Source organism: Sminthopsis crassicaudata, chromosome 2 (genome assembly GCF_048593235.1).
Source record: "Sminthopsis crassicaudata isolate SCR6 chromosome 2, ASM4859323v1, whole genome shotgun sequence".
Lineage (NCBI taxonomy): Eukaryota > Metazoa > Chordata > Mammalia > Dasyuromorphia > Dasyuridae > Sminthopsis > Sminthopsis crassicaudata.
The window spans coordinates 185,041,830-185,068,334 of record NC_133618.1 but is presented as its reverse complement, the minus strand read 5'-3'; the positions used below and the strand labels follow the sequence as shown (position 1 = coordinate 185,068,334).

General features: G+C 31.0%; 1 long non-coding RNA gene across 1 annotated transcript in view; it reads right to left on the bottom strand.

Moving 5' to 3' along the window:
• LOC141553336 (uncharacterized) overlaps nt 1–25,027 on the bottom strand; it is an 82,553-nt gene extending 57,526 nt beyond the window's left edge. Inside the window, exon 1 of the long non-coding RNA XR_012485406.1 lies at nt 24,921–25,027. This is a non-coding gene — a long non-coding RNA (uncharacterized LOC141553336). The remainder of the gene's footprint in view (nt 1–24,920) is intronic.
• Nucleotides 25,028–26,505: the final 1,478 nt, after the last annotated feature.

Sequence of the window (26,505 nt, the reverse complement as noted above, 5' to 3'; positions counted from 1 at the left end):
GAAAGAGTAAATGTTATTCCCATTTAAAGATAAATAAATGAAGGTTTGTGGAACGTAAGTGACTGCCTAATACCTCTCAGCTGGTAGGTGAGAATCAGAAAAACAAGCGAGGATCATCTTACTTAAAGTTCAGTGTGTTATGAGTTTGTGTCAACATATTGTTCTTTTTTTCTCCAATAACCTTAGCTGAAACTCTCTCTTTCCCTAAATTGGAGTATCCTCTTATAGAACCCCAAAACAGGAATCTATTCTCAGACATCTCCCTAGGGAGCTTCTCTTAATTGATTTTTTTCATTGCTCTCTGACATCAAAAGGCCAATAAGAGGATAACAATTATAAATGAGTCTCACTAAAATAGATTATTACTATCTTTTCTTTAATGAACTTAGAAATAATTCTTTTTCCCTCTATTAGAGATTCTACATTATATAACTCAAAAACAAACATATGTTCTCAAGTTTCTACTCATAGGCTAGATATTAGGGAACTAAGCCAGGAAAAGGGTACTGAATTTTTCAAATAAGCATTTATGTAGATGATATTATGTGTTAGGCAATGTGTGAAGCAACTTTAAAACAAACAAACAGAACATTATCTCATTAAAATCCTCACAACAATCTCCCAAGTGCTATTGTCCAACTTTATAGTCAAAGAAACAAAAACAAACAAGTTCACACCACTAATAAGTTTCTAAGAACAAATTTGAATGTAGATCTTCCTGACTGACTCTAGACCTGGTGTTCTCTCCACTGTCACCTGATACCTCTGAACTTAAAACTAAAAGGAGTAGGGTCTAAATATTACTTGTGTGATTTTGATCAAATCTCTTAACCTCTATGTGCTCTCTTTTCTTCTGCAAAATTAAGAAGTTGAAGTGAATTTTCTCCAAGGATTAATTAGATGAGAAATCTAAGAATAAGATGAAAAATGTGTCTCTACCAAAAGATAGCAAGATGATCTTTATTTTCTATAGAGTGAATGATTCTTGATGTTTGTTTTATTTTTAAAAATTTATTATATTTTCATTGGAATTGTATCAAGGAGTGATTTGTTATTAATATCATGTGCTCCTAAAACTGTTATGGCAATAGACTGACCAAGACAAGAAGAGTGTTTTAGATTTAGTTGTTAGTAACTCAATGATCACCAAATTGTTTTTGTAAGTTAATGTGACAGAATAAACTCTTACTTGTATTCTGTAATATGTTATTACCATAGAGAGTAGGAAACCATTTTAGCTAAGTTGATGGAAATGTAGTATTTAGTGTATAATGATATTTTACCATGAATCTTCCTATGGAACTTTAGGTGAGACAAACAGGACAATGGCCTCTTAAATTAAAAGTTATGTACAAGTTTCAGAGTAAGGACTTGAATAATGTATTAACCATCCCAAAATTAACTTCTTTCTTTTCTGCTATGGTCACTACTGCAAAGGTTCTTCATGTTATTGCATAAATAAATTGGACAAATTTGTACACATATGTGTGTATGTGTGTATAAGTATACATATACTCTCTATCTCTCTAATTTATATTTTTGTTTAAACACATTTTCCAGATATATTTTCACTAGCCTGAAAAATTGAATTCTAAATTACATCCCTAATCCAAACATCTACATCTAATGCATTTGAACACTTGATAACAACTAATTACACCTTTTTTAAATCATGAGTTTTCTTAATTATTTTTGTCATTATATATAAAAATTGAATATTAAAATTCCATCCTTGGAAGAGATCCAGAAAGTTTATTTAGTTTTTACTCTTTGTTCCAGTCTTCACCACTCAAGCAATTGAAAGATCAACGAGGTTGGAGAGTTATCTTAAATAGCAGTGTCATTTCTAAAAATATTCATAATCCAGAAGGTCTTTATTATGAAAGTACAAAATTAAATTAGATTGCATTAAAATAAAAATATCCAAACTATTTAATTATTTCCATAGATACATAAAAGCTTTTGAAAAAATCAAACTTATTTACGAAAAAAAACTAACAAGAAAAAAAGCTTTAGAAGTATAAGTATAAAAGGATTATTTGAATATCATAAAAATATGAATCTAAAATCAAAATCAATCATCATGTCTAATGTGGATTTATTATAAGCTTTCCCATAATTATAGGAGTGAAGCAAGGACATCTGCTTTTCCAACAATTTTTTGATGCAGTTCTAAAAATATTGGCAATACCAACAGGCAATAAGAAGGAAATTCAAGGTGAAGAAATCATTTCTATTTGTTGAGAATATAAATGTTTCTTTGCCAGTTGTAGGGAATTAGTAGCAATGTTCTTTGAGGTTAAACTTTCAGCAATGGTTCAGGCTACACATTATATACAAACATAATCAGATACTATGTAATATTGACAAAATCCAAGAGACAATAAGAAAAAGTGAAATGTTCAAAATAATTACAAAATGCATAAAATAATTATAGAACAATCATCTAAAACAAATACGATACTTATATACATTTAATTAACAAGTGCTCCTTAAAGAAAAATTTTAAAATAGATTTTTAAAACTTGGAAGACAAGGTTTTGTAAGGGTAAACGTTGAAAACCATGTATGTATATATTTTGAAAATAAAAAACTAAAAAACAATTGCTCATGGCTAGACTATAGCAAAATGCTGAAAATAACAGAACTACAAAGATAATTTATAATTTTAATTCTATTCCAATAAAGTCAAGAAAATGGGTATTTTATATAACTTCTTAAATTAATATCAAAATTTATAGATTAAAAGCTCTTAAATATTGAAGGAAACAGTGAAACTGTGTAATGATAAAGGAGAATCATTCCTTCAATGTTTATCATTATTACTAGATACTAGTTAAAAAGTAAAGAAGTAGCTCAGTGGAACAGATTATACAAAAGAGAACAAAAATGGAACTCAAAAACATTCATTTATGAAAATAGAAGGCATAATATTTATTCTCTATTGATTAAAAAACTGCTAGAAGATTGTAAATCAGTTTAGCAAAAATCTGTGTCATAAAAACATTTTATGCCATATTCTCTAATAAATTTAAAATGAATAAGTGATCTTAACATTGAAGTTCTTCCTATAAAAATGGGGGAAAGCAACTATTACACAACTTTTGGCAGGACTTGTATTCTCAATTAAATGTGCTATAGAGAAAATATAAGAGAGATAACATGATTATAAAAGAGATTACATGAATTTGAAATTATTGGAGACATACAAACTGAATTAATCTAGTATAAGAAGAGAAGTAAGTAGTAGACAAAAAAGAAATACATTTGGTATTAAATTTCTCAGGGAAAAAAGAGTAGTTATCTAAGATATATAGATTACTAATGCATATGAATATATGTTTGTATGTTTTAGTTGTTTATACACCTATCATGTCTGCAAGTATGTGTTGCATATTATGTATATGTGTAAGTATAGACATGACTAAAAACTATTCATCAATAGATAAGTGATAAAAAGATATAAACAAATAGTTCTCAAAGAGAATTACTATTAGCAATCAGGTGCAAGTATGCTCCAAATCACTAATAAGAGAAATGCAAATCAACACAATCTTTAAGTGACACTTTTAATCCTACATTGACAAAGGTGATGAAAGATGAAAACAGTCAATTTAAGGGTGTGGTGAAAAAAATTAAACAAGCCAAAACAACAAACCACACTACCATAATCGATGGAGTTATGGTTCACTCTAACTAATTAATGAGAAGCAATTTTTGACTATGTAAGTAACTCTTCCTTAGGAGTTCCCCTCCTAGGCTTACCATCCAAGAAGATCACTAATGTTTAAGTAAGTTCCTATGATATCATTATATTTCTAGAAAGATCTTTTGTAGTAGAACAAAATCAAAGACAGAATAGATATCCATCAATTTGGGAATTAATAAACAAGCACTGATATAATAGATTATTAGCAATAGTATGAAACAAGTAATATGATCACCAGAGAGCACTGAAAGATTTATAAGATCTGATATACAGCAAAACAAAAAATCAGAAAAAAAGCAAAGAAAAAAGAAACAACTCCAGCAGTGTAAATGAGGAAAACAGTCACAAAACAATCAAATGTCAATATTGAAAATTTATAAACAATAATGACTCCAAAGATAATAAAAAAGATTTGATATGAAAAAAACAAATTCATGTTTTAATTTACAAAGGAGGGAGATTTATGAATATAGTACATTACATTTATTTTCAGAGGTTTTTTTTTTTAATTTATCCTTTTTCTGGCTGATTTTTTAAATTGTTTTTTTCCTATTTAAGATATTATTTGTTATATAGGAGAGCTCTATAGGATAGAGGAAATGTAGGAATACCCAAAGAAATTTTAGTGGTATAAAAATAAAATGTGTCAATCAAATTTATAAAAGCAAATAAACATATTTTTATGTAATGAAGGAATGAAATTATCTAAATTCTTCCTTTTTAAGGTACGAAAAATGTAGTAAATAAAAATTATACATGCCCATGGTAATGACTCATTTGCATCCCAAACATAAGTGATGGCCAGGTTTCCAGGTTCCCATTCTAATTTTCTTTCTATTAAACCAACACTTCTCAAATTTTGTGGTCTGAGGACCCATTTAAACTTTTAAAAATTATTGAGAATCCTAAAGAGCTTGTGTTTATGTGGGCTAAATCTAATAACATATATTAAATTAGAAATTTAAAAGAAAATTATCAAGTTTATTCAACACATTTAAAATAGTTTTCATATAAGTAATACAATTTATGAAAATAATTATATTTTCTGAAACAAAAGAGTGAATAGAATAACATTTTATCTATTTTTGAAATTCTATTGTTTATAGAAGACAGCTGGATTCTCATAACTGCTTCTGATTTCAATCTATTACAGTATATTGTTTTGGTTGAATTATATAGAGAAAATATGGCCTTACAGAGAGGTACAGTTGAAAAAGTTAAGAGTATTTTAATGGATAAAAATGATTTACTATGAAAAGAGTTTTGACCTCATAGACCCTTTTAAATGGTTGCAGAGATCCTCAGGTTTCATGGATCATGCTTGAGAAATGCTGCATTAAAGCATAACATCTTCTCTATTGCTAATCTCTTTTCCATAGAGGGGGAGAACATATGGGCATAGTCTTACTTGTAATCATTGAAATACAATTAGACAGATGCTAGAAAGCTGTTTTTGTTAGATCTCAGGTTTCTTTCTAGGCATTCACATGAGAGCTCAGGATGATTAAAAACTTATTGATCAATACACTCATTTATTAATTTTCTACTATGGCTAGGACATTTTCTAGTCATTGAAAACAAAAAAGACAAAATAAAACAGTTGTGCTTAAGTTGTTCACCTTCTATCAAGAGTAGTTACGTCTAATTATATAAGCATGTGCAAAATGAAGGCAAAATAGATAGAAGATGTTTTAGAAGGAGAAAACACCAAGCTATAGTAGGGTCAGGAAAAGCTAAATATAATGCTTGAACACAGTCTTAAAGACAAATATAAATGCTAAGATATAGAAACGAAAGGGAATAATACAATCTAGGAACAGAGGAAAGGTAGTGCCATAACAAGGACACATGAGATGGAATCTTATTATGTATAAAAAACAAAAAGGCAAAATTTAATTAATGATATGAATAGGAGTAAATTCACCTTAGATTCATTTCTTTGTAAGGTTTCTTGTTGAGTAGGGCAACAACTTCAAGATTTAATCTTCTCATCTGATCTTTAGAGAACCAAACTTTGAAATAATCTCCAAATGAGCAAAGAAAAAAATCCAGTATCTTTCCAGTATTTGGTTATTTAATCATTATTTACCTCAACTTTAAGTAGTATGTGATTATATTTAAGAGGTACATATACTTGTATAGGAAAAATAAATATTAATATTATGTACATTATTAGAGAATATTTTTTAAAAACAATGTTGTTAATGAGTTCATAGGCTTTATCAGACTAGTAAAGAGTTCCACTACATCATACACACATGCAAAAATATTGGCCATCATCTCTAAAAAGAAAAAAGGGAGTCACTGGAGTTTTTTTGGATTGGTGAATGATGCAGTCATAACTAGACCTTATTACTTTGGCATCTATGCAGGAATAAACTTGAGCCTCAGAAGTCGATTTGGATATTTTCACAATGATAGTATGAAGAATATGACTGCCTAAGAATGATGACAATATGTACTACCCAAAAGAAATTGTAAGGTAGTAACAACAGCATTTGGCAGCTGATTGAATATATTAAGCAATCAATTATTTTTACCCACTACCAATTCTTGGAGAAACAATGACATGTGTTTGTTGTAGTTTTTGAAGGTGGATTCTATGGTCTCTATGAACTGTATGTTTTTACTTCCCAACTCTATTTATTCAGTTCTTATCCATAAGTTAAATTCTATTTCAAATGCTACTTTTTCCATGCAACAACACATAATCCCTCTAATTTAACAAAACTGTTTTTCATGAATTTTAATGATCTGTAGTTTTTATCTTACTGAATTTTTATTACATTTTAGTAGTTATTGTTGTATGTCCATAGCAGACAATAAGATCTATGAAGACAGGGGGGTATATTTTCTTCTCTATTTGTTTCCTAGCACTTAGCACATGACTTTGCCTGTAGTAAACATAAAAAAAATTATTCAATGAATAAATCTGTTCAATAAATTCTCTAAGATTCTTTTTTCCCCAGAAGGGAAATATAAGTAATTGCCAGTAGAAAGACATCTGAATAAAATGTGAAATGATCAAGATTTTTGTGAGCTGAAATTAACTTTTAGATAAGTTGGTGGCACCAATATATTGGAATGAATATACATTCCTTTAATCTTATATTTGAAACAAATTTAACTTAATACTTTTTTCTTTCCTTCTATGTGTGATAACTGCACAATCTATTTTCCCTTGACCATCTTGAATTATTATTTGAGTTTGCTATATTCTTGGTCTTGCTTGAAGAACCTTAATTTAATAAGTAATATTTGCAAGCCTTCTTCAATGTGTGTGTGTGTAATGTGTCTTTGTGTTTCTGTTTCTCTCCTTCTCTCACTGTGTCTCTGTCTCTTTTTCTCTGTATTTATCTTTGTCTGCCTTTTTCTCTTTGTCTCTCACTTTCTTTTTCTCTTCCTCCTTCTCTCCCAAACAGATCAATGATTTTACTTACAACCTATATACTCTTGGGCAATTAATTTAACCTTTCTTTGTTTCAGTTTTCCCATCTATAATAGAAGAGCATTGCTTTAGAGGGCCTCCATAGTACCTCCTAACTCTAAATCTATAATAATAGTATTTTGTGGGCCTGTGACATTTGTAAACTTTAAAACAAATTGTATTTGTTACTTTTCATTTTTTAAAATTGTCAGTATTATTGTTTATTTTTATAGTGACAAAAGAAATTTAATAAGTGGATTGCTATGAAATCAATGGGAGAACTTGATTATCACAGAAAAGCAGAGGATAAGAATTGGGAAGGACTTCAAAAACCCTCATGCTCAATCCAAATATGAACATGAGATCCATCTATAGCATTTCTTCAGTTAATACCTGAAAAATTGTTATCAGGAGAGAACTCATTAACTCTTGTAGAAATTTAAACCCTTTTGAATAATTTTAATTATCATGATGTTTTCCTTGCATCAAACATAACTTTGCATTTAGAATTTCAATTCATTGTTTTAAACTTTTTCCTTCAAGGGCCCTTTAAATACTTGATCTCAGCTGTCATGTCCGTCCATCTCTCAAAGATGTTTTCTTGGTTTTCCACAACATTCTTACATTTTAGATGAGCTTGAAGGATATCACCATGCTTATTGCCCTCCTCTAGAAACTGAATCTTTTCAATGTTACCTGAATGTCATATTCAAAATTAATCTCAATATTTCAGATATGATATGAACAAGGTAAAGTCTTTCACCTCCCTATTTTGGAATATTATTCCTCTTTTAATATAGCCTAAGATTAAATTGCTTCAGATCATTACTATCAGTTGTGTTGAACCCAATGCTACATCTCAGAATCATCCACCTTTGATCTTATAGAGGCAAATTAAATGATACGTTTTTCAAAGAAATTGACTTCATTAATCTGTAGACACTGGCTACTTGATCACAAATACTTCCAATTTTTTTTTCCATCATGATACTAGGGAAGTGAGCTGTCTCAGATTTAAAACATGTAGATATTATAAGGTAGACTAAAGAGTATGAATATATAATACTTTTGTAAATGACAAAATTTTAGAATGATATTTTTTCTTATTCTGTCCTTGACTCTTAGAATGATTCTAATTAAAAATCTTCACTTGGGCATCCATAACACTGACTAATTAACTGTGTGCCTTTCATTTGTTTTCACATGTAGCTGATTTAAATTACTTTAAATACTGAACTGTAATCAGTATGTTAACAGAAGGGGAAAGTAGAAGATATAATCAATTCAGAAAAAAAGGATAGAGAATAAAAAAAAAAAAAAAGAAAAGAAAAGAAACTCCAGTCAGGGATATTTCAAGATAGAACAGCCTTCTCAAACTATCAGGAAAATCTAATGGCTGTCCTATATATTTAGATAAACTAAAAGCTGTAAGGTACATGCTGAATGCTGGTTGGTTCTGAATCTGGCAGTGGCTGATAGTCCTTTTAAGAAGTAGAAAAGTCTTTTTTTGCTGACCTTGCATTCATTTCTCTACATAATTTTTGTGAGTGTGTTATTCTTATGGTGCCTTTCTATCACCTACCCTGACAAAAAACTTAATGTTATTTTGAAAATAAATGGCATAGTGTTCATCAAGCGGCCATAGATAGCCAGAGACTATGGCTTGCTATCTTCTTAAATGACTGTGACTAATTGCGTGCTGCCTGCCAGGCAATCTCCTGACCTACACTTGAATGTGCTGGTTGCAGTAACTACTCCTGACCTAAGGCTGGAAATAAAAACTGGCCTCCTGCCTCTATTTCCTTGGAAATGCCATCAAATGGCAGAAGAAATGAATTTTCCTGCCATGTTTGCTATTTCACTAAATTTTCCCTCTGGGAATGCTCAGTCAGTGCTATTCCAGGCAGCAGTATGAACAATGAACACATGAGGAACTATATATGTCTGAGTAAAAAAATAAGGACACCTATACTTTCCTCCCTCCCTCCCTTCCTTCCTTCTTTTCTTTTTCTTTCTTTCTTCATTAATTCTTTTTTTCTTTCTTTTATTCTCCCTCCCTCCCTCCTTCCCTTCCTTCCTTCTTTTTTCTTTCTTCCTTCTTTTTTCTTTCTTCCTTCCTTCCTTTCTTTTTTCTTTCTTCTATCTCTATTTTTCTTTTTTTCTTTCTTTCAGTTTTTTTTCAAATAAAGTTGAGATTCAGGGTCTCTTTGTCATGTTCAGAAAGTCACTGATGTGTAGTCAATTTGCTAAAATAGTCCATTACAATTACTCTATTTTATCTTGGACTCAGTCAAAATATCAGAATTTATATTTGAAATAAAAAGAGAAAGTACCTTGAATCTTTCTCCTTTCCTCCTTGGAGAATATCAAGGTTTTGATAGGTTTTACTTACATTGCTCCTTATTCTCTGGATCAACTTCACTTAGCACATGACAATTTAATAAGATGTCACATTGATGTATTCTAAGAGGTATGAGGTTATAGATTTACATATCTACTATCATGCTATGTCTATGGAAATTTCGTCTCTGGGGTACAATTTTACCGGAAGGCCACAGATTCCATGCATTCCCTAAGAACAGAGAAAACAGTATTCCTAAATAGCATAATGCTATTAATTCATTGTCCTTTAAGTATTTATGTATTTAAATCCCAGATATAACATTAAAATGGACACTAAAACTTTGCTTTAAGATTTGTATTGTTAAAGTACTTCTGATAAAAATATCTATATTTTGTTCTCCTATATGGATTCTAATGATTTTTAAAGTTAGACATTTCATTTCCAGAAAAAAAAATAGGTAGTATTTGAATCATGATGCAACACTGAAAAAAGCTAGCTTAATCTTGGACTATAGTTTCTAAGAATAGAAAAGTAGTGTTTCTGCTCTAATCTGCCTTGGGCAGACAATATATTTTTTCAAATACCTTTTTTCAGTTATAGGTATCACATTTAGGAAGGGCATTGTGAATATACAGTGTATAAAGTAGGGCAGCAGAATGTTAACAGGCCATTAGTCTGTTGGGATTAGTTAAAGTAATTTGGTAAGTTTAGATTAAAGAAAAAGCTGAAAGAGAATCATAGCCACCTTCAAATATTTCAAATATTTCAATGATTGTAACATAGAGAAGGGATTATACTTGTTCTATGTGGTCTCAGGGAAAGAACAAAGAAAATACTTTCTAACAATCACAGCTGTTCAAATTTTCTGCCCCAGAATTTTCACAATAGAGATGTAATAGTTCAATTAATATTTACTTTGTACAGCATGAATTTGTGGAGAATAATTAATTTTTCTTTAACTGAGTATGCTGGTAAATATTTAACAACTAAAACTTTGACAAGCTTTTAAATTTGTTCTTCATTATAAACATTTTTCCATCACATTATTAAATCTAGATAATCAACTAAACAATAAATCAAGTTCTGATTTCTAATGTTTATTGATTTTGGAAGTATAAATGCTCACAATAATTAAAAATGAATTAATCAGCTCTCAGTGTAAGCTAGTTCTAGAACATGACAGCAGATCGATAGATGATATACATATAGATATAGAGAGATATTTTATGTAGACATGTATTTATATAGAGATATAGACTTTCCTTAAGACGCATGTATGCATGATCACTACTACAGATGTAGAAATTTAGACGATTCTGATCCACTCAGTTTATATCAACATATGTACATATAGATGTATTTCTATAAAGATCTAAATGATTAATATTTTCTATAAATGATTTATAGTATATTTATGTACAATGGTATACATACACATACACAAACTAAGATTTTAAGAAAAGCAAAATGCCACTAGATTTTTTGTTATTTTATAAATTCTTTTAATATCAGCTTTATAATGCGAAGGAAGCAACTAGATAAAATATTCAAATATTCATCAAAATCTATGGACCAATCTCATGAAACTTTTTTTTAATTTTAAAGTGTAATTTATTTTTCTCAAACAAAAATATCAGAATAGTATTCCCTATAATATGAATGTCTAGAAGACTTAAGGAGGCATCTACTGTCCAAGTTGATGAAATCTTTATAGAGATGAAATTAACTACATGACCTCATTGGAGTAGATGGAAAATTTTTCAAGGGAGCAATGTGACCTGTGCTTAAGTTTCATGTTTAACCAAAATGTGTTCTTATTCTGAGCTATACCCATGTCAGTCAGTTTATAGAGTCAAAGTATTTTTAAACTGTAAAAGACTCTAGATGTCATATAATCCAATTCCCTGATTGTAAAAGGCAGGAGCTAAGTATAAGAAAGGGAAGGAGACTTTACTTAATATCAAATATTTAACTAGTAATAGTCTTTTGGTTTCTTATCCTATATTCTTTAGCTAAGAACTTTTGAGGGGGGAGAGGGACCAAGCTTATGATTTTATTATTCTAAGTAATTGTTAGTATAGGAACTTCCTCCAAAGATGCAGATTAATAAAACTGTTCTATATTAAACTCCATGTTACTTGTGCAGATAGTATTTGTCATGAGAAAGATTTGAAGTCATCATGATCCCAAGGCCAACTTTCTATCCATCATTTCATATTTCTTCTTATAGATAAGAATCAATAAGAGATAAACAGAAAGTAGGCAGCTTTTTCTGGTGTTCTAGGACTATAATTTACTTCCTATGCAATAAGAATCCAGACAACTGTGATCCAGATATTGTTTTCAGTGAATAAATGAAGCCTCTTCAGTGCTAATGAGAGAGCATACTGTGACAAAATGATTTAATAAATTAAGTTTTCAAGTCAGTTCAATTGAAGAAGTCTTTATAAAGTGTCTACTCAATTTTCTTAACTGTATTAGGCCCTTGTAATTCCAATATAAACATGACACAGCCTTACCCTCAAAAGGACTAAATTATATTTGAATAAAACATGGAAGCATATATAAAATTCACACAAAGGGAATGCAGCCATTTTAAGGTGGAAGTGTGGCAAAACAAATAACTGGGAATATTAATAAAGATTTCTTATAGAAGTTGACACATGGTCTAGTCATGGGGAATAATCTATATAAAAGTCCACATATAGAATGTTATATATGAATGACAGCAAATAACATTGTTTGAATAAAACAGTAAAAATATAATAGATCAAAGTAATGCAGGAAGAATGAGTAGTAATAAGAAATAACTCTAGAAAGACAAGTTGGAATAAGATTGTTAATGCCAAATAGAAAAGCTGTGATATATTCCAGAAGTAAAAGGAAGCCACTGAAGTTTTAAAACAAAGGAATAACATAGTTTTTTGGCAGTGATATTAAGGTTAGGTGGGATTAATGAGACCTTGGACAAAGAAAGGGCAATAGGAAATTCTGGAAAAGAGAGTTGATAGATCTCTCAAAATATTAGAAGATGCTTTTTCTTTTTTAAAAAAAATGTAATACATATTGTTTTATGAATTATGTTGGGAGAGAAAAATCATTAAAAAAGGGGAAAATGTTGGAAGAAATTAAAAAAAACACCCAGAAAAAAGAAGTGAACATCACATGTGTTGATTTACATTGAGTCTCCTTAGTTCTTTCTCTGGTTGCAGATAGCATTTTCTGTCCAAAGTGTACTGGGATTTCTTTGAACAACAGAAAAGAACCAAGAATGGCACAGACTTGCTGTTATTGTATATAATGTATTCCTGGTTCTGCTGTTTTTCCTCAGCATCAATTCATGTAAATCTTTTCTGGCCTTTATAAAATCATAAAATACTTATTTTTATAGAACTATAAAATCCCATTACTTTGATGTATCACAACTTGTTCTGCCATTCCTTAATTGGTGAGGATCCACTCATTTTCCAATTTTTTGCTACCACAAAAAGTGCTGCTACAAACAATTTTGCCTATGTGGGTCCTTTTTCCCTCCTTTATGAATTCCTTGGGATACAGACACAGTGATAGCACTGAGGCTTAGAAGCCTTCTAAGGTCAAAGGGTATGAACAGTTTTATAATCCATAGGTCATAGTTCCAGATTGCTCTCCAAAATGGTTGAATCATATCACAACTCCACCAACAATGTATCAGTGTCCCAGTTTTCACACATCCTTTCCAACATTTATCATTACCCTTTCTTTTCATTTTAGCCAATCTGGGAGGTATAAGGTAAAACCTCAGCATTCTTTTAATTTACATTTACCTAATCAATAAAAATTTAGAATATTTTTCATATAATAATAAATGACTTTAATTTCATCATTTAAAATTGTCTGTAAATATCCATTGACCATATTTCAATTGAGGAATTATATGTATTCTTATAAATTTGACAAAGTTTTTTAATATATTTTAGAAATGAGACATCTATTAGAAACATTGGCTGTAAAGACTTTTTCCCAGATTTGTATTTCCCTTTTAATCTTTTAAAATCTGATTTTATTAGTGGAAAAAAAAAAACTTTTTAATTTAATGCAATCAAAGTGGTTCATTTTGCTTTTCATAATGGTTTTAGAACTTCTTTGTTCATAAATTCCTCCCTTCTCCAAAAATTTGATAGGTAAATTATCCCTTGTTTTCCTAATTTGTTTATGGTATCATCCTTTATACCCAAATCATGTATCATTTTGACCTATTTTGATATGTAATGTGAGATGTAGGTATATGCCGGTTCTTTTTTGTTTGTTTTTTGTTGTTGTTGTTGTTGTTGTTGTTGTTGTTGTTGTTGTTGTTGTTGTTTTACTTCTATGGTTGAGCTCTGCTCCTGAGGCACAGTGAATGCTGTCCCCAAGCCTTACAGTTCTGAACCTAAACCTTGGGCACAGTGTTCCCTTACAACCTGAGTTCCCTGAATTGCCTTCTGATTTGGGACTGACAGCTACCCTCTGGCATTTGCTCCTCTATTGAACCAAGATTGAGGGCCTTAGTTGCTAATTTGCTGTGATTAAGACCCCCTCAATGTCTTTCCCAGAGTTTATCAGAGCAGGGCTGAACAGACTTTTCATCCCAGTGAGGCTAACCTGTTTTGGAGTTATTCCAGTCTATCTTGAGCTGGAGAGGGATTTCATTCTGTCATATTTTTTTTCAGAGGCTTGGTTACATGTGTTTTTTTTTTTTTTGAGGGAACCTGAGAGAGCTTGAGCATCTTCCTGATTTTATTCTGCATCTTGGCTCACTAGAAGCTGCTTTTTTTTTTTCATCACAATGACAAATTCATGATTTTGATCATATATTCTGTATATAAGGCAGCTAAGTATCACAGTGAATAGAGTACTAACACAAGTCAGGAAGACTTGAGTTCTAGACCTTAAGTTAGCAAGCAAGCTAACCAAGCTTATAATAACAGCAATTCTTTGCACCCACTAGATGATCTTAATCTCTGGCAAAATCATATAACTATTTTATTGCTTTGACCATCACCATCTGTTCTTTGAGCTCAGACAAGCATCTGCTGTATTCATGTTCTGATCATGAAGCCCTGCTATGAGTCAAACTTGTCAGATTATTGCTATTACCTCTCCTTGTCAAGGCTACAGCTCACTACCCAGTCATCAATATAAGTATTGAGATTTTGCCACACTAAAGTCAGTCCCCCATTAGGGCTGGGGGTATGACGCATGGGTCCTTGTTTACAAACTATTTTTTCTCACTTTGAAATTAAACTTCTTGTTGATTCCCAACTTTTTTATCTCTAGACTGCTCTGTTCAGCTCTGCTGTTAGAGAACAGATATGGCTGGTTGACAGATCACAAAATAATGTGTTGGACATGTAAATAGTGACAAAGGGAAATAGATATATGAAATGTTCCCATAGACAGACGTGGCAAAAGGTTAAATGTAGGAAGGGAAGAGAAATGATGCTAATGATTTTCTCATTGAAAACCTAAGTGATTGAATTGTAGCAATGCCCTCAACAGAAATAAAGAATATAAAAAGAACCAAAGGTTTTTTGGTGAAAAGATAGTAGTACATTCCGTTTTGTACATGCTAAACATGAGATGTTTGGGGGATATTCAGTGGGTGATTAGTGACTCTGTATTCAATCTCAGGAGAGAAATAGTAATAGTTTACAAAGCATTTTAGACTTGCATTCCATCTGATTCTCAAAACGATCCTCTAAGTACTGTTGTTATCTTCCTTAGACTTATAAAGGAACTGGGGCTAAGAGAAGTTAATTAACTTGCCCAGGGCCACACATCTAGTGAACATCTAAATCAGGATTCAAACTCTGTCTTTATTGATTTTGAGTCCAATGCTGTATCAGTACAATTACTTATTCTAATTGTTTCCTATAACATTTAAAGTCATCTTCACAAAGATGAAAGTTCAAACTTTAAAAGCTGATGATCTAGTGTCTGAGGCAGGTATTATTGTTAGTTTCATTTTATTGTTGAAAAACTGAGGCTGAGAGCAGTTAAGTGAATTGTACATGGTTATGTACATCTAGTAAAATGCCCAAGTTAGAATTGATGTATTTTTGGTCTGTTGTTTTGTGGGTTATTTTTTGCATTTTTTGCATATGTGTGCACTTTTACTGACAGTTTTGATATATTTCTATCCTTAATAAATGATTCTATAATTCCCTTCTTATTCTCTTGCTTGTAGAAGCAACATTTGGGTGTATTCTTCCACATAACCACCAGCCCCCATTTTTGTTCTCTTCAGTATTATATTACTTTCCCTATTAGTATATCTGAGAATGTCATAATTGATCCTAAGTATGGTGGTTCAGATGTCCTTGAAGATATAGAATTTATTTTTTTATTATAGGTTTTTATTTACAAGATATATGCATGGGTAATTTTACAGCACTGACAATTGCTAAGTCTTTTGTTCCAATTTCTTCCCTCCTTCGCCCTCTCTCTTCCCTCAGATTGCAGGTTGACCAATACATGTTACATATGTTAAAGTATAAATTAAATATAATATATGTATACATGTCCAAATGGTTATTTTGCTGTACAATAAGAATTGGACTTTGAAATAGTGTACAATTAGCCTGTGAATGAAATAAAAAATGCAGGCAGACAAAAATAGAGATATTGGGAATTCTATGTAGTGGTTTATAGTCATCTCCCAGAGTTCTTTCGCTGGGTGTAGCTGGTTCAGTTCATTACTGCTCTATTGGAACTGGTTTGGTTCATCTCATTGTTGAAGAGAACTACGTCCATCAGAATTGATCATCATATAGTGTTGTTGTTGAAATGAGCAATGAAATGAGTGAAATGAGCAAGGCCGGAGATCATTATATACTTGTATATAATGGCCGGAGATCATTATATACTTGTATATAATGATCTCCGGCCTTGCTCATTTCACTCAGCATCAGTTTATGTAAGTCTCTCCAGGTCTTTCTGAAATGATAATATAGAATTTATTACAAAAATTTTTTCCAATATTTTCTTTCATTTCTTTGTTGTCTTTTTTCTCTACATATCAAATGAATAGAATCACTTTTCATTCAAAATAAGTAATACTAGCAGGAATCCATAAGAGATGGAGATCTCAGAGAATATTTAATCCAGTTACCTCATCTAATTTATTCCCAAGACTGAGACCCAAAGAAGTTAAATAATTATTCAAAGGTCATAGTGATGATACCAGAATTGGAAACAAATTGTTAGAATACAAATTCAATATTATTTCTACTATACCAAGTGTAATAAGAAATATAAAATGAGAACATGCTTCTATAATCAGAAATAATTAGATTTTCTAGCTAAATATTTATATTCTTTCAAATTTACTATAATTCTGTTATTTCTTCACCACAACAAGAAATTCAATTCTGTGTAACCTGTATTCCTCAATTGTCCTAGGCTTATGTGAAGAACAAAGTTGTTTAAGATGTATATTAAAGTTTATAGTTTCTACATTGAACTATAATTTTGACCCATCTTTGCAATGTTATATAGGAATGTCTTAGATATGACAAAGTCTTAAAAGGAAATTAAACATTTTGTAACATTCTCTGTAATATTTTGCAAATAGTTTAATGTAATATTTACTGTAATTGAGATAACCCTCTGCTTAACAAGTCATTAAATATTTGCTCCCTGAAATAGTTTCTAAAGTTCTTAGGCCTCCTTCAGTTGGTAATAGCTTATCATTAATTAGACTTTGCAATGGAATTGTAATATATATATAATCGATATATTTTTCTTTAACTGTCTTCTTATTTCAATCATTAATTGCTTATTTAATTGGATTATGTTAAAGCAAAAAAAAAAAAAAAGATAAATCTTATCTTTGTTTTTTCTTTTAAATAAGTACTGATTTTGACCTTTGTTCTAATAGCTTGATGATCAGAATGCACAAAGGAAAGAAAAAACTAACTAACTAACTAACTAACTAACAAACAAACAAACAAAAAACCTCTCAAATTGATAACTGTTCATTTTCTGTCATAATTTAGTCAAGTCCATGTACTTCTTATGTAATATATAAACCAATGCAACTTCCATTATGAAAGAACTTCTTTAAATGTAATAAGTCCCATTATGTTCTGATTCTGTAATAAAAGTTTATTTTTTCTTTGAAATATTTCACTTTCTCCACATCTTAAGCCTTAAGGATTCTTAATTCTTGACCTTTTTTGTATTATTCTAGTGAAATCAATATACCACTTCCCATAATGATTATATATATATATATATATATATATATTATATATGTTTAATAATTCTACTACTTACTGAGAGGAAAATCTTGTATTGATATTATGAAACATAATTAATAAGATATGTAATCCAGATATTATGAGATAATGTTGAAAAAAATTTTAATATACTTCCTCACATATAAGTGAGATCTATGCATAAACATGTACACATACATACATATGTGTGTATAAATATATATATATATATATATATATATATATATGTATATATATATATATAAAACAAAGGAAACCAATTATATTGAAATATACTATAACTCTTTACTCATTAGTAAAAGTATAAACTAAAAATATTATTCATATGTATGTGTGTGAGTGTGTGTATATATGGGGGGCAGTTGCCCTTTTCTCAAAGCCATGAATTATTCTGCATGGCTTTATAAGTGCAAATTGTTACCCATCAGAATGATTTAAAGTGTCATTATTATATATATGACAAACAGATTTATTTACTACATGTATCTAAATATTCCAGAACCGTTTTTGTCTTGATTGATGATTTCATTGACATTAAGTTTAGATGAAAAAAATGTATATAGTCCACATAATGTTAAATTATAAAACATTTCTCCCAGAAGAATCATAGATTGTAGAGCTACAGGGGACTTAGAGGGATCATTTGACTCAGAATCTATCTTTAGACAGAAATAAAGCAAATGACAAACTGAATTACAAATACAAAATTTGTCAAAATCTAACTTTTCTTTTGATGCACTAATAATTTTATATAGGGTATGGTATTCAGGGAAGACAAACTACTTTGGCCTTAGAGTTTTCTGAGCCCTTTTTAGGGCTGCTCTTCCACTTTTAGTATTTTTTGAAAATGAAGGATGAGCAATAACAATAGTTTATAGGACTTGATGTCAATAGAGTACTTGCTGAAAGACCAGTTTCCTTATCTCATCTACTTCTTATGAAGAAGCTGTTATGATTCCCTAACATCAAAGAGTTTTTACATGACTACTATCTTGTTATGCAGCAATTCTCAACTTTTCTTTTTTTATCATGGGCCATTTTAGAAGTCAGGTTAAATTTTTGCTTTTCTTCTCAAACTAATGATTTGAAATATGTAAATGACAAAGAACAAATTATACTGAAATATAATTATCATTTTTTCCCAAGTTTATGAACCTTAAGTTTAGAACTCCTATGTTGGAGGGATCAATTCTGAGCTAATGATATTCATTGAAAATTTGTTGATTAAAAATAAATGTTTTAAATTATGTAAAAGTAAATACGCTGCTAAACATAGCATTTTAAAAACTGTTTAATAATACTACTACTTACTTGGGGGGAATTTCACATTGATATTATGAGATACAGCAAATAGGATATGTAATCTAGATGTTATATTAGATAACCTTCATAAATTTCTTTGTATACTTCTTCACATATAATAAGTGATATATATCTACATATATATATAAACACATACATGCACACACACACACACACACACACACATATATATATATATATATATATATATATATATATATATATATATGCATATATATATATATATGTCTGCTGCTACTGATGCAATCATTATTTCTATCAGATTAATATTGAGATGATTGAATTGTATGTTCAGATAAGTATTTTCAAAAACCAAATTGCATTTATCACAACTTTGGAGGAAAAGGTATAATCATCTCATTGTCATATAAATAAAATATATATTTGGCTTACATTATCATTTGATTTAATCTTGAGTGATTACTTGGTCAACATTTAGAATATAGATTTTTATTTAGTTATGATTCTTTTTTCTTTAGTGTTTCTTGTTTCTGCAGTTATATATATATATGTATATATATTACATATATATAATACATATATATACAATTTGAAACATTCATTTTTTTAAAACTTTGACTTTCAGATTCTCTCCTTTTCTCACCCTCACCTCCCTTCATTGAGAAAGCAAGCAATTCCATATAGGTTTTTCATGTGTACTCATAAAAAACATTTCCATAATAGTCATGTGGTAAAAGAAAATGTAGCAAAAGTATCCTTGGAAAAAGTAAAGTAAGGAAAGAATGTTTGAATCTATATTTAGACCTTCTTTCTGTATCTATAGGTAGTATATTTTTCATAAATTCTTCATAGTTGTTTTCGGTCATCTTATTGCTGAAAACAGTTAAGTTGTCCACAACTGATAACTTTACAATATTGCTGTTACTTTGTACACAGTCCATTTCACCTTGCATCAGCTCATGAAAGTCTGTCTTTAGCTTTTGACGAGCACAATGTTTTATCATCTCCAAAGCACAATAGAATTCTATCATAATCACATACCACAATTTCTTTAGCTAATCCTCAATGAATGGGCATAACTTTAATTTCAAATTTTTTGTCCAGAAGAGTTGTATAAACATTTTTGTACCTATAGGGCTTTCCTTTCTTTTAAAAAAGTTTTATTTTTGACCTGGAAGCTCTGGAATTTGGTTAAACTATTCCTGGGAGTTTTCTTTTTTGGAATCTCTTTCAGGAGATGATTGGTGGATTCTTTCAATTTCTTTTTTCCTCTCTGGTTTTATAATATCAGGGCCATTTTCTAGCTGCTGTCCCTTCTGATACAATATCTTCCAAGATCTATTTCTAATTTTCTGGGGTCAGTGCTCTGCTTGTGCAGTCTAACAGGATTGAACTATTGTTAAATGAACTATTAATGCATTGTTGATGGAGGTGTGATTTAACCATTATGGAGAACAATTTGGAACTATGTCCAAACAACTAAAAAAATCATGCATACCTTTTAATGTAACAATACCATTACTAGATCTATTTCCCAAAAGAGATGAAAAACAAAAAAAAAAAAAAAAAAGAAAGAACATATACATTCAAAAAATTTTACAGTAACTTTTTTGAGAGAAAATAATTGGAAATAGAGGAACACCTATCAATTGAGGAGTGACTGAACAAATTATGGTACATACACCATTATGATCAATACTGTTGTACTATAAGAAATGATGAGAAGGGTGTTCTCAGAAAAACCTGGAAAGACTTACATGATCTAATTCAAAGTGAATTGTACAATGTACAAAGTACCAGCAATATTGTAAAATAATATGTAGGTGACCTAGTTATTCTCAGCAATAAAATAATGACTTATGATAAAAAATACCATTTATCTCCACAAAAAGAAGTAATGATGACTGAATACAGATTGAAGCATGATTTTTGAACTTTTTTGTTTCTTAAAGTTTTCTTTGTCTACATTTTCTTTTGTGACATGATCTCATGGAAATGTTTTAAATGACTACACATGTATTACCTATATTGAATTGCTTTCCTTCTTTATCTATCAGGATTTTAAAGAATGAGGAATGGAGAGAATTTGTAACTCATACTTTTTAAAACTGAATGACAAAAATTAATTTTACATGTAACTGGAAAAAACTACTAAATATAAAAAAAAATGTGCATGGTAAACCACTTGGTGCATGTGTTTAGTATTGGTATTATCACATTATTTTTGGTGGATTTTAGCAAGATGCAGTTTCCTTCCTTATTTCTTTTGCTTTTGCTTAGCCCAAGTTCATGATTGCTCTATTGTTTGTTTGTTTTTTTACTTCAGCTGAAGCATAATAGATTCTGCTCCAGTCCCTTACCTTTATTCTGTGTCCATCTCTCTACTTCAAGTATGTCTTGGAAAAACCATATTATAGAGGTCTATGTTTTGTTTTGTTTTGTTTTGTTTTTAATCTACTCTACTCTGAGTTTCCATTTCATTGGAGAGTTCATCCCATTTATGCTCAGAGTTGCAATTATTAATTATGTATTTCTCTCCATTCTATGTTTCCTCATTTATTCTCCTTGTTCTTTCCCCTTTTATTTCCTCACCTGCTTTCTTTCTGTTTACCACTTCACCCAGTCTACTTTCCCTATAGTCATTCCTCCCTCTCTTATTTATTTTCCTTCCCTCCTACTTCCATCTAGGATGAGATTGTTTCTATATATAACAAATTGTGTATGTCAATCTTTCTTTCAATCAATTCTGATAAAAGTAAAGTTCAAGTGATACCCATTGTCCACCCTCTCATTTTCCCCTTCACAGGTTTTTTCTCCTCTTCATGTAAGATAATTTAACCTGTTTTACCCTTTACTTCCTTCTGCTCTCAGTTTAATCCTCTTATTCTTTAATAAATGTTTATGCTATTCCCTCAAATTCATCTTACCTACTCTTGCTCAGGAACATCTATGTTTTTATGTTCTATACTTTCTCAGATTATCATTCCTGACCCTGCCCTGAGGTTTTTGAGATTTATATAGTTGAAATTCAAGTATTCTCTCTGTCATCTTGCAATCAGGTTCTAAGAAAATTTATAGCAGAAGCTAATTTGGAAGATCTTCAGAAAAAGTCTTATTCAATCAGGCATGGAGGGAGGCAGGCCAAGCACAGGAAGCCTAATACAGACACCTGAGCACTGATTGTGCAGAGATGAAGGGTGATGTGGCATCCTGCATGTTACAGAATCTACTGGTAGGAATCTGCAGCTGTGTTGGTTACTGTCCTGGTTGCAAGCCAGTAGATTAGCACATTAGCTAGAAGACATCCAACACAAATACAAAAGGCAAATAGTGACCCTGAACCTTAGAATAAAAAGGGACATGGCCACACCCACTCAGCACCAGAAGTTAGTCAGCACTGATCCAGCACAGCCACTATTGCCTGTAGAGGAAACATGAAAAAATCTCCCTTTTGCTCTAAAAGCAGACCTCAAAAAAGGCAAAAGGAACTCTAACCACAAGTAGTTTTTATGGAGGAAGAAGAGAACAGATTTTAAATCCTGAGGACCAAAAAGCAGATTGTTGCCATATGAAGCCCCAAAATTAATATGACTTGGTTCCCATTTCATGGGGCTCTCTTGGAAGAATTCAGAAAGGATCTTAAAAGAGAGAAGAAAAATTGGGAAAGGAAATGAAAACTATGTAAGAGGGTTTGGGAAATGAAACACAGAAATTATCTGAAGAAAACTCCTTACACATTGAGTTAATGAAATGGAAAAAGCCTATAACTCCTTACAAAATAGATTTGACAAAATGAGAAAGAAAGCAATTGCTTAACAAACAGAATTAGTGAAATGGAAAAAAATCTATAGAAAGAAATAATCCATTTAAAAATTCCATTGGCAAAATACAAAAAGAGCTAACAAAGGAAATATTATCTGGAGATGTGATGGGAAATTTTCTAAGCTAGTCAAAAAGTATATTTAATTTTAGGGAAATCACTTCTTAATGAAACATATTGTTAATTTCCTAGTCTCCCTTTTGATAGTCAATTTCTTCCTTTTCTGTACTGCTTTTTCCTTATAAGTGTTTCTTGAAAGAATTCAAAAATGATCTTAAAATTGAGTGAGAAGAAAAATGGGGAAAGGAAACAAGAACTTTGCAAGAAGGTTTGGAAAATGAAACACAGAAATGATCTAAAGAATATTCCTTTAAAAATATATTTAGTGAAATGGAAAAAGCAAATAACTCCTTACAAAATAGATTTGCAAAATGGAAAAAGAAAATAGTTCCTTGAAAAACAGAATTTGTGAAGTGGAAAAAAATCCATTGAACAAAACAATGCATTTAAAAATTTAATTGGCTGAATACAAAAGGAACTAAAAAGGCAACTATAGAAAATGATTCACTAAAATTTAGAACTGAACAAATGGCAATGAATGACCCAATGAGACATCAAAAATCAGTCAAATAAAACTTAAAAAAATACAAGAAAACTAAAATGCCTCATTGGAAAAACATCTGACATGGAAGATCTAAGAGAGATAATTGAAGTATTATTAATTAGACCATTTGCAATAAATAAGTCATTTTGTCCTAACTGTATAAGTTTTAATTTAATGTTTTTATTTCCTGAAAACCATGAAAAAAAGAGCCTAGATATTATCTTTCAGGAATTTATCAAAGAAAAGGACCCTGATTTCTTAGAACCAGAAGGTAAAATAGGCATTGAAAGAATTCACTGATCACCTCCTGAAAGAGACCACAAAATGAAAAATTCAAGGAATATTGTAGCTTGTAATGTTCTGTTTCTCTAAAATATAATCATTCTCTTGGAGGAGGATTTCTTGGGGCAGGTTTCTTAGGGAGCTTCTGGAGGCAGCTTTCCTTTCAGGTCTGTTCAATAATCCCAAAATGCATCCAGGAGTTAAAGTCCAGATCCTCTGTTGTGTCTTTCAAAATCCTGAATCTTTTTCTGTGGCCTGGTTAGCTTTAGTAGAAGCCTATCTCTCTTCTTGGCTCCCAAAAGCTCTTGTCAGAATGTCTCCAGCCAGCACGAACATTGAAGTGGGAATGAAATCTTGGCTCCTCCTCCTTGAATGCTGGCTCCTTATATCGTCCCAGAGAATAGGCTTGTGGGTACTCCCTGGGCTTGTAGGAGCTCCTTAAAAAGTATGTTCTCTTAAAGGTGTGAAAGGTGTGAACTCTGAACTAACTAATTGTTAAGTAACATGCTAAATTAGATAATTATATCCATTACAGTGATTTAGCACCTTGTAAGAATCCTAACAGTAGCTAAATTTCAGAATTATCAAATGGAGGAAAAAAAAATATTGCAAGCAGCCTGAAAGAAAAGATTTAAATATCAAGGAGCTGCATTCATCATTACCCAGGACCTAGCAGGAGGTCCCTTAGAGGATTAAAGGGCCTGGAATATGAGATTCAGAAAGGAAAAGGAAATTGAATTGCAGCCAAGAAAGAACTATCCAGTTAAATTGAGCTTTATTTTTTTTTAAATTTTATCTTTTCAGTAATAATACTCTCCTAGCATAGTCATATGTTTGGCAAACACAATAATTTGAGAAAAAAATGGATACTATGTTATGGGCCAGAACTCTGAACTTGAAACAAAGGATTCTTACAAGGTGCTAAGTCAGTGGAATTGATGGAGACAACTATCTAATTTAGTAATGGTTCAGTATAATTGATTTAATCTTACAACAAATAATGGTTTCCTGGTGATATAATGATTGGTTTATTCTAAGTGTGTAGCATATAAGCAGGGAGAGAGAGCCACAGAGGAGAAGCTTTCAGAGGACATAGAAGACAAGCAGGAGCTCAAGCTCTCAGAACCAAATACAACATTCATTAGATCTTCAGTCAGGCACTGGTGGCAGGTTCTCCTCCTGCACTTACCCCACTGAGACCAAGGCCAGTCTGAAAAGCTCTCCAGAAAGCTCCCCAGCTCCAGGCAAGGAGACAATAAAGGATGTGGACTTTAACACCTGGCTGCTCCAGAGAACTCCAAGGAAACTGAACCAAAGAGAACATTAGAATACCATGGTAAGTCAAAGGGGAAAAATAATAAAACTAGCTCAGAGAATCATGACAGCATTCAGAAAAAAAGAAAATAATACTTTTCTATATTATAATAATCAGGAATCAATCCTTTTTTCCCCTTGAACCTCCATTCCCAATGTAGTTCACCAGACAGTTTCTGAAGGGTTTCTAGAGTAAGGTGATAACTCCCAGAATCTACTTGTTAACCATTTGTGGCTGGGACCGTTGTTGAGCATTCTTAAAAAAAAATAGAGGTGGAAAGGGGATTGTACTCAAAATAGAGGAAAATGGAGGTAAAATGGGGGAAATTACAATTTATGAATAGGCAAAGAAGACCCATTATACTTGAAGGAAAGAAGGGAGGGAGATAATTATTATGTGAATCATCTTACTCTCATCAGATTTGGTTCAAACAGAGAATATCAGAAATATTTACTTTCACAGCAAAACTTCTTTCACCTTATAGAGAAATGGAAGGGGGAAGAGGAAAGGAAAAGGAGAGGCTAATGAAAGGGAAAACAGAAGTAGTAGGAAAATATATAAGAATAGGGGAATGGTTGTAAAAAGGGAGGGCTGTTTGAGGGAGGTGGTGGTCAGAAGCAAAATACTGAAAAGGAGGGAAAGGGGGAAAGGAAAGAGAAAAGAATAGCTTGGGATAAAGAAGATGGTGAGAAATACACAGTAGTCTTTTTAACTTTTAATCCCATGTGAATGGATGAACTCTCCCATAAAACAGAAGCAGATAGCAGACTAGATTAAAAGCCAGAATCCTATAATATATTGTTTGCAAGAAACACATTTAAAGAATAAAGGTAAAAGGCCGGAGCAAAATCTGTTATGCTTCAGATGAAGTAAAAAAAAAAAAACAAAAACAAAAAAAAAAAAAAAAAAAACAGGGGGAGTGACCCTGATCTCAGATCAAGCAAAAGCAAAGATAAATTCTAATTAGAAGAGATATGGAAGGAAACTATAGCTTGGCAAATGTTACCATAGATTATGAAGTAATATCAGTACTAAACATATATTCACCAAGTTATATAGCATCCAGATTCAAAGAGGAGAAGTTAAGAAAGCTGTAAGGAGAAATAGACACCAAAATTTTAATAGTGGGGGATCTTAACCTTGTTCTCTCAGAACTAGGTAAATTGAATCCAAATAATTAAGAAAGTTAATAGACTTTGAAATAAATAGATTTTTAGAAAAGATCTTTGGAGAAAATTGAATAGAATCAAAAAGGAGTACATTTTTCTCAGTGGTTCGTGGAATTTATACAAAAATTGGCCATATATTAGAGCATAAAAATCTTCAAAATCAAATGCATAAAGGCAGAAATAGTAAATGCATTATTTTCAGATCAAGATGCAATAACAATTACATGCAATAAAAGGCCAAGGGAAAACAGACCAAAAACTTATTGGAAACTAAATAATCTAATACTAAA